Source organism: Hibiscus syriacus, unplaced genomic scaffold (assembly GCF_006381635.1).
Source record: "Hibiscus syriacus cultivar Baekdansim isolate YM2019G1 unplaced genomic scaffold, ASM638163v2 tig00117005_pilon, whole genome shotgun sequence".
NCBI classification, from domain to species: domain Eukaryota; kingdom Viridiplantae; phylum Streptophyta; class Magnoliopsida; order Malvales; family Malvaceae; genus Hibiscus; species Hibiscus syriacus.
Window position 1 is genome coordinate 3,154,352 of NW_024063519.1, and position 10,868 is coordinate 3,165,219.

Genomic DNA, 10,868 nt, shown 5'->3' on the forward strand with positions numbered 1-10,868 from the left:
ATTTGAAAGAAGTGAGCGCCAGAGAGTGAAGCCAGGCTTTTAAAAGAAAAGTGTTTTTACCACGGTTATAACTAATATGGTAGGAGATCGTGGTAAATTTTAAGGAAATACTCTGAGGTGGACCCACGATTCTGTATACTGTTGGGCATTGGCTTTAGAATAAGGAGTAAATAAATCTTTGATTCTAGATCTCAAATCATGATCGTTTATAATAACTATGTTTTATCAGGACCGTCTGATTTTCCGTAATATATAAATCGGACATGTAAATTTACTCATTTATTTTTGAGTAAACTACATATTTAGTACCTAAACTATTACTTTTATTTTGTTTTGGTACTTAAATATTATTTTGTTTCAAAATCATACCCTGCATTTAGTTTATGTTTTCTTTTGGTACCATATTGTTAAAAACTTAACAGAACTACTAACATGACATTTTTTTTAATTTTTTCAATGATGACTTGACGTTACCTATGGTGCCACGTCAGTAGCTTGTTAAGTTTTTAACGACGGACACCAAAATAAAACATAAACTAAACGTTATGTATGGTTTTGAAATAAAATAAAATTTAAGTATTAAACCGGAACAAAAATAATAGTTTAGTACCAAACGTGTAATTTACCCTTTATATTTACTCAACACTTGAATGGTTCAAAGCTTAAGATATTAACCTTAACCTTGCACGAACATATGCCCAATGGTGTAAGAACTATGAGAGGAATATAAGATAATATATAATACGTTTTTACTTATTTAAAATTGAGTGGATAGTTTTTCTTTTATATAACTATGAGAGGAATATATAATACGTTTTTACTTATTTAAAATTGAGTGGATAGTTTTTCTTTTATATAACTATGAGGGAATATAAGATAATATATATTAAAATATTCTTGATCATTAATACTTAATGTTTATACACTTATACATACGTGATACTCAAACTCAAAACCTTAAAGAATAATAATATTTTCTTAATCATTGAAATAAATTATGAACTATTATTTCAATTAGATGAGTAAGAACTATACACAATATTTAAATTTACACGTGAACCATTCATTTTAAAAAAAAATTAGATTAGAAATATTTTAGCTCTTAAATTTATTTCTAGTTATTTTATAAGTGACAGAGCTGAATTGATGTTCATTAAATGTGTTTGAATAATTTAAAGTTTATTTTTAATTAAACTAAACTCAATTTTTACATTGTAGTTTTTTTAGCCGCGGTCAGCTCATTTCAATCTAACTAACACGTTAATCATTGGATTAATTCATATGGATATACCAAATCACAAGTTTGATGTGTTCTAGAAATGGTAATTAAAATGATTAAACGTGATTTTGATCTGACTTTATGATATGCATATATTTATTTATTGGTCATTGGATTCTTCTACTAAAATTATATCTGCTTCACTTTTGTCGTTTTTAGCCCATCACCATAGTTAGATCATATTCCAACTAAATACAAATATCATAATTAGTGCATTTTATTTTAATATATTTTCATATTATAGATGGGAAAACACTACTCAATCATTTAGAATTTTAAATAAAAATTGAACAATTACATTTCATCGACCGTCCATCATTGTTTCTTCGTATTCTTTTAAGTTATGAATTTAAAACTCAATAGAAATATTCTTTTTTAATTTTTTTAGAGTCTAATTTTTTTTATAAAATTAAGATTAAATTTAAAATTTATAAAAAATATATTTTTATATAAAAATATTCTTATTGGTTTAAATAAGACTGAATGCTTACTTTTTTCGTTAAGCAATTAATATAAAAATTAACTACACAGATGATCATTTATATTTGTGTTTTGTCCATTTTTTGTCACCGATTTAAAAAACATAATATATGATCACTTTTTTTTACTTAATTAAGACATTGTCACTTTCGTTTTTATTTAATTAAGATGTAGTCATCCCGAGTTAACTGCCATTTACAACAATTAAATATTTTGATATAATCACACATTTGATCATTGTCATTCACTTATTCTCTCAGTTTAGTCATATTTCTAATAAATTAAAATAAATCTAATCCTCTAATTGAATAATGGCACATGTCATGTCACGTAGGGATGTTCAAAAATATCCAATCCGATTGACCCGACCTTTCGACACAGTTAAAAAGTACTGGATATTTATAATAAAAATATCCGATTTTCTAGGTTGAGTACACGACCTGCTAGTTTTTCGGGTTTATGGGTCGAGTTTGGATAAAATGTTGGTTAACTGGGTACCTACCGACATGGTTCCCGATTTATTATATTTTTTTATTTTTTTATTTTTTGTTTTATAAATAAGTAACCCAGACTCGTGTAAGAGTGGCGTGGCGAACGACCTTCAACCATTAGATAAATTAAGGAAGACGATCACAGATCGGTTGCAAATCTCACAGCTAATCAAACCCTAATTTGAATGAACCATCTTCTTTGCTTGTAATATTTACCTTTTCCCCTCTTATATATATATATATATATATATATATATATATATAATAAATTGGGTATTGCGTTGGCGAGTAACCTGTTAACCAACATTTTGTGACCCAGGTTCGACCCAGAAACCTAAAATAATAGCGAGTTGGGTACATGACATGGAAAATCGGGTATTTTAATTATAAATACATGATATTTTTTAACTGTGCTGATGAGTCGACAGGTCGGGTCAATCAGAATGAGTATCATAATTCGATTGGATGATTAAATTTATTTTAAGCGAGCTGGGTACTTGACATGACATGTGTCATAATTCGATTGGAGGATTAAATTTATTTTAATTTATTAAAAATATAACTAAATTGAGAGAATATGTATATAACAGAGACCAAATGTGTGATTATATCAAATATTTAACGTTAGTTAACTCGGGTGATATCATCTTAATTAAATAAAAACGAAAGTAATAATATCTTATGTTTTTTACAATCAGTAACCAATAATAGACAAAACACAAACATTGTTAATTATTCATATAGTTAATCATTAATATTATTATACTTAATCCATTGAATTAAATTTTTTAAATAAAAAAGTATAACTATTACAAGATTAACCATTTGAATATTAGTGCTGCAAAATAAATAACTTGGGTTGAAAGTATTATTTTTATAGTTTTTTATAATATTATTTTGAATTAATAAATTAAATATTAATAATTAAAAAACTTTAATAAATGAATAATTTGTAACAAGCAATATGCCATGCAGCATACTTTCTAGACATGGCAGTCGGGTTTTTCTTAGTATTAACTGGCCTTTTGTTTTATCTTAATAATATTTTATATTTTACCACCGAAATATATGGTTTTTTCCGCATACGACCCTTCCAAAAATATATATACCGATTTAGTACCTTTTTCAGTTTTTATTTTGTCAATTTAATACCTTTTCACGAGGTCGTTATCAAGGAAAAACTTGTTCCATTGTGCTAGACTTTTCAGTTTTTTTAACTTTTATATCTTTTTTTTTTCTTTTTGATGAATTATATCTTAATTTAAAAGAAATTGGAGAAAAAAGTTTTTTTATTCTCTAATATACCTTTATTCATACTATTTTAGTATAATTATATCATTCGTCTTTATATTTTTAATTTAATCAAATTTTATTATATTTAATCAATTTCAGTTTTTATATATTTTGAAATTTAAAACTTTAATTATAACCTAAAATTTAACATACATACATACATGTATTTCATACTTACCTTTTAAGGTGACCGGAGATTAAATCTATTTATTTTCATAAATTTTATTCTTATAAGATGATGACATGTACCATCATCTTACTGATCGAATATAATAAATTTAAAATATCATGAAATTATTAATATGGAAACTTAAAAATAAAAATATCATGTCAACATTTAAAAAATAATAAAAACATCATGATATCGTCATCGTTCATTTTCTAATGTCGGGTGACCAAAAATAAACAAAATATTACATTAAGAATGGTTTTAAAAAGGCTTAAACGTAAAAAAGGTGCCCAACGTATGATTTTTTTTAGTTTTGTGCCTAACGTTTTTTTGTTTCAATTTAGTGCCTAACATTTCATTCAGTAACTCAATTTGGGTCTGGCTGTAATGGACCGTTAATTTCGACCATTAAATGCCACGTGACATTTTTTTAAATTAAAAATGATTTTCTGTCTTATATTCCCTCTCATTTTCCCTATGTTTCTCCCCTTCACTCTCTTCCCATGCAATCGGTGGCCCAACCTTTGTCGGGGTTAAAATATGGTCGGCAACCGAACGTCCATGGGGAGCTTTGGAGTAACAATGGTTAATCACCAATGAAGCTTTTAACTCCATTGATGACTAAGGCCGAGATTTATTAGCAGGGAAGAAGAGCTTGAACTCCACCAAAGAGGCACTAAAGTTCATCAATGGAGTAACAATGGTTCATCACCGGTGAAGCCATTATTCTTTCTTTGTTTTCCTTCTCCCATCGTGCATCATTCTCATCTTTCAAAATGGTCAATGCCGTTCAAATTACCGATGAAGCCATCCATCGCCTCATCGTTCCCACGTTGCGAACTCCCCCTCACTTGTTCGTTCGATCATCGCTCACTTTTTTCTCAGTAATAAAATCGTGAGTTACGCTACCTCCACAAGTCGAGCTCGTGGCCGTTCGACGGTGGCTTCGTAAGGAATAGTTAAACCAGTGTGTTCTCGCTTGTTGGGGTGTTGTTATCATCGTTCGACATCACTGGTTTCACACATGTGGGCTACCGTTATTCTTGCTATGCTACTTCCAGAGGTTTAATTAATTCTCATCATCGGGGCTCGTGTGGGAGATCGTACCGACCAGTTATGGTCGCACTTCGTTTACGGTAATCACGGTTGCATCGTCGACAAACTGATCATGGTTGAACTGACAGCCCGTAACTAGACCAGCAAAGCTTTGTTTATAAAAAAATATTCGGGGTTGCTATAGTAAAATGGTTTATTGTTTATGAGGTTTCGAGGTTCAATCGGAGAGCATTGGAGTATGAAAAAGATAAATAACAACCGGTGAAGTTGAGCCATGGAGGGATGTTGCAGAGTGGCAGGGAAGAGAGTGGAAGGGAATGAGAAAAGAGGGAAGGGGAAGAGAGGGAATTAATTAATTTATTATTATTTTAATTATAAAATTCATTTTTTAATATCAAATAAATGTCAGGTGACATTTAACGGCCGAAATTAATGGTCCGTCACGGCCAAACCCAAACTGAGTTACGGAATGAAACGTTAGACACCAAATTAAAAAAAAGACATGTTGAGCGCCTTTTTGATGTTTAAGCCTTTTAAAAATACTAATAATTAAATAATCAAAACATAAATTATGTAATAAATAATTGACTAAACATGTAGTTTCCCCTAAAAATTATTATATGTCTCTAAAAATTTGTTTTTTTAATCCAAATATCACCGAATAAAATATAATGTACCAAAATAGTATCCTTAGTCAAATATATACCAAAATAGTAACCTTCGTAAAAAGGTGCGTTCGTAGCAAGGAGGCGCATCCTAGGGGAGCGCCTTAAACTGAGGTCGTAAGACAACTTAGAATCACATCCTATGGGACGAACCTTCCTTAAATTAAAAATATACTTAACAAAATTTAAAAAATAAAACTATAAAGACCAACAATGTAATTTGACACATATTAGTTTCATGTATTAAAAAGCCTAATAATGTTAGTTTATATAGACATAGTGAACTGTTTAGGCTATATTTATTTATCATATGAGATAAATATTAAAAGGAGTTCTTCTACTATTTCTCATGTAATCTTTAATTTTTTTTGCTTAATCCATTAAATTTTATTATTAATATATCAAAAATATTTCATTTTAATTAATATAAACTCTAATTTATATTTCAATAGTAAAAACTATAATTTAATGAATTAAGTAAAACTAATTTTTTTTTGGATAAATAACTAAAAAAAATTAAAGATTACATGAGAAAAAAGTATTTTCTGCCAGAGTCCAAAATATTGGCTAGTCAAAACGAGCAATCAACAAGCACCCTTGTCTGGCTTGACTCACTGAGTCTTCCAAATGACCCGAGTCATGTCTCTTTTGACCAACAGTTAACAATATTTATATTTTCTCCTTTCTGGCTCTTCACTTTAGTCATCTGATCTACGGCTGTGAAACATCTACGCACAAATATCTAGAATTTGACTTCCCTGTATTGTCTGTGATCTTGACAAGTGTCAGATAGGTGTGATATCGACGTACATAGTACACCACCTGTGATTTTATGGTAATAGGTGGGGTCCAGAGGACTGAGATCGATGACACCAGGGTACAACTGGATGTTCTGAATCGTTGCTATCGAACAATATCCCATGGAATCATCTTGTCCCCAGTTTAACTGCACGAGATAGTATGTATCGTACGGGTATACCGGTCTCGCACTACTTGCCACGTGGCAAATGACTAAATGATGGACGGTCGGTCACTATACAAAATACGTAATTAATATTAATTAAATTATATTTAAATTTCCTTGAGAAAATTTAAAATAAAAACCACAAATGATTATATATAATATAATCCACCCTTTAATGGTTAAGTTGAGCGTCTCTCCATTAAGGCTTGGGATCTGAAATACGAAACAAATGGATGGTCCTATGATGTGAAATCATTCGACGTATTTTCACTCGGGTTCTGATTTTATTCGTTTGATGTGATGGATATTTCCAAACATAACCATCTACTGCCGTTGATCTTCACGCGTGCAATAATAATAATAATAATAATAATAATAATAAACGTCGAGCACTTGTGTACTAGCGAGGACATTGGTAAAATAAATGAGTGAAAATCGAGAATGGGAGAGATCGCCATGGGATGGCTTACACGTGATGTTGAAAATAGGGAAACTCCCGTCTGTCTCTTTAATTTCTACTTCATCTATAATAAGTATCGAGAAACATATTAAATTTAAATGAACAAATATATTTGCTAGATTGATCAAACTTTTCATCTAGATTTTCTCATATTATGTTTAAGTCATAAAATTCTAAATTTATTAAGAGTATTCTTTAAATTTAATATAGAAATACAAGTAAAAACTAAGAGGCATATTTTCTATGTTCAAATTTATTAAATATTAAATTTAAATGAACAAATATATTTGATCGATTGATCAAAATTTTCATTTAGATTTTCTCATATTCCTCTAAGTTATGAAATTATAGATTTATTAAGAGAATTTCTTTTCATTTCTTAGAATTTTCTTTTTCCCTTCCCGCTATATAAAGTTATGATTAAATTTAAATTTAAAATAAACCGAGTTAAAGAAATATTAAACAAATCTAAATAATTTAAATGTAAAACGATCCGGAAAATGATTAAGTTTGAAGTCAATACAAAATTAAACCTGCAGTTTTTTACACGATAAACACACTGGATTAAAAACCAAGTTCGATGGATCCAACTTTTTTTCTTAAATTAAACTAAATCTTAATAATAAAATCCGATTGAGGTGGAATTAAATTTTAAGTGAAGCTTGAATATTTTAATATTTATATTGGATTTAGTAATACTGAAATGGAGGTGAGAAGCAATTCACGTGGAGGTAATAAATGTGAATTTCAAAGTTCGAAGTGTCGTAATTCCCCATAACAGATTTTCGACGAAGGTACGGACACACACTTCTATTGCTTCTTCACATTTTATTCCAACGTTGCATGGGTTTCCATTTTGTTCGTTTACTTCTCTTAGATTTTGCTTGGTTGAATAAAATAATGAAAAGAGAAAAAAAAATTACAATTTTAGTTTATCATTTTCTTATTTTTCTACTCCTTAAATTTTTCATCTACCGCATCGGACAAAAACTTAAAGTCAATGCGTGTATGGGTGGTCGACACCATTAATGCTATATGTATTCATATTATTATATGATTCTGCTACCACTTCTTTTAAGGATTTTATATATTGCAACTTCCATTCACAAGTAAATCTTCAGAGTTCAGAGGCTGCTATGCTTTGCCCTCAGCTTTTTGGAAACACGATGGTTTTTACCTTCTTTATGTTTTCGACCAACCTCTAATCGAGATATGATTGTATTAAATTAAAGAAAATTCTGTGTTAAAAGATATGGTCCGAATCTGATATGTTTTTCATCGACCATTTAATATATTGGTCAAACTTTTGTTTTATGCGATGAAGGTTTTAAATTATGTATATAATGTTTAAATGACTTAAAAAATATTTATATGAAATAGACATGTCCAAAGTAGATTTAGCTCGAATGTTCTTGTATGTATAGTTTACATGTTTAATATATTTAATGGCAGTTTAATATTATTTTGTGATATTGTGATTTTAAAATTTAAAATTGTTTAAATTTAGCTCGAATTTGATTCGATAATAAATATATTAAGACTTAAAATTTTAAGATTGTCTTACGAATTATTTAAGTGTTGGGAAAACAACATTATCATTTGTACTTGTTGAAAAGCCTGATCATCATCTAAGGATAAGTTTACAATTCTAAAATATTTTTATAATAATTTTGATTATATTTTTAATCACTAAAAATTAACTTAATATCCTATTATATACCACGATAAAAATGAATATACGATATTTACTTATATAAATTTATTTTTCAAAAACATTGTTTAATACATCTATTGTATTAGTAATATGTTAAATATAATTTTTTTATAAAATTTAGATACTACAAGGAAAATAATTTGATAAATTTTAATACAAAAGATTATAATTTAATATTAAAAATTTAACTTACTGAAAATAAAATATGTAAAAATAAACTAATGAAATTTAATTTAAAATAATACTATATTCTCCAACAAAGTATCATAAATATTATCGTCAAATGAATCAAACAAAATTAATGTAAAATTATAATAATATGTCATGTAATGATTGTTCACGAAAATTTTATTTTTCAAATATAATTCTAAAGCACGAAGCAAACGACTTCAATGATTAACGTACTTGTTGTTATTCATTGAGATCTCGGATTTGTACTCAGTAAATACCAGCAGTACGAGGGTTTAATGTCAAATGATTGATATGTTTAATATTACGAGATTTTTCACATTTTCTAAGAATGTGGAGTGAAATCCAGCTTCTTTTCTTTTCTAAAAACAAAAAACAAAAGAGGAGTATGAGCAAATGAAGGCCAGGCAAAGTGGTCCAATACAAAAATATTTCTCTCATTTCAAGATTTGAAACTCTGTCCAGATAACAATCATTGCTTTGAGTTCAAACTTTAAATTGCTTTGGCACCAAAATCTGTCTCCCTTCGCCAAAACCCCGTTTCTGGATTTTGATTAATTTAAAAACTTCTTGTTCAAGCTTCCAACTAAACCCCACTATTAGTGTTAAGGCTTGCTTATGTCTCAAACCAATCTTAAACTTGTGTGTTAAACTTCCGAACCTTAAGCAAATATGATAACTATCTCGTCTTACATCTTTAAGCATCCTTTTTCGTACCCACCCGTTTTAATTGTCTTCTCCTTTTCGAATACCAGCGACACTTCTATGGTAAGTTTTAGTATTTTTTTTTCTTCCAAGTAAATGTTAATTAATTACCACTTTGTTTCAAATTAGGTTTCCCACTAAAGATGTTAAAATCTTGAACTTTAATCCAAAGTAAAGACAAACTTATGACTTAACTTAGTTGGTTTCAAATACAAGTTTTTGAAAATAAAATAAATTTTCCAACATTAAATGATAAACAATCATCTTGACCTAAACTCGGGCAAAATATTTTAATATTTTCTCCGGTTCGATCTGAATCTAAATTAAACTCAAAGTATGTAAATTTAAGACAGTCTATGATTAATGAAAATCTGTTTTGGGCCACGGATGCATATCGGTGTCGAAGATTTTGGTTTGGGTGTTTCATTGGTAAAAGGGATTTATGTTGGGCCTTATTGGTATGGTCCTCAATTTGTATTGTCATCGTCAAAAGACTTGATGACATCCGTTATACAAATCAATTCTTGGTCACATTTAGAGTCAATTCGTCTGTCCCATTAAAATTATAACTTGTTATTTTTTTAATGGTAGTTTTTAAAAATTGATTTTTCATTTAAATTTTATTATTAATAAAATTTTGAAAAACATATTTTAAATATAGATTCTTATAAAATTTAGTTATTTATATCAAGTATTTTTTTTTGAAAAAACTAACTATTAGAAATTAATAAATTACAATCTTAATGAAACAACGAGAGTGTTGGTCATTGAAGAATTTTTCATCTAACGATCTTTAGACCATGTCAATTATATGGTAAGAGGAAGTTTTACTTGGATTTAGGAGTGGGTGTTCGATAGAGTGGAGTCAAAAAATTTCGAGTTGACAAGTCGTATTTTATAAGTCGAACTTAACTTGAAATTTTTTTGAGTCGAATTATTTGAGTTTCTATATATTTTATATTATTTTCACATTATAACGTTATTTAATATATCAAATACAATCTAAGATTGTAAAATATATTCATAATATTATATTTTAAAGAAAGTATTTTAAGAGTGAAATATTGATGAGAGTATAAAAGAGTCGATGAATTGATGAGAAGAAAGAATTTGCAAACAATTGTGGTCAAAAGACCAAATTGAGTAAAATGCAAAGTTAATGTACTAAATAAAAAGCGAGTATATTTTTAGTGAAAAAGTAAGAATTGAAGTTACATAGGTATTCTATTATGGAATATGAGCATGTGATTCAAATTTGGTAAAAACGAACTTAAAATTAAGCATGAATGGAAGAAATAAGGAAATTATAAAAAATTGGGGGACTAAGTTAAAAAATAAAAAATTTGTTATCAAAAAGAGGAATTGAACGTACATATGTATTATACGATGGTTTAGGAGCATGT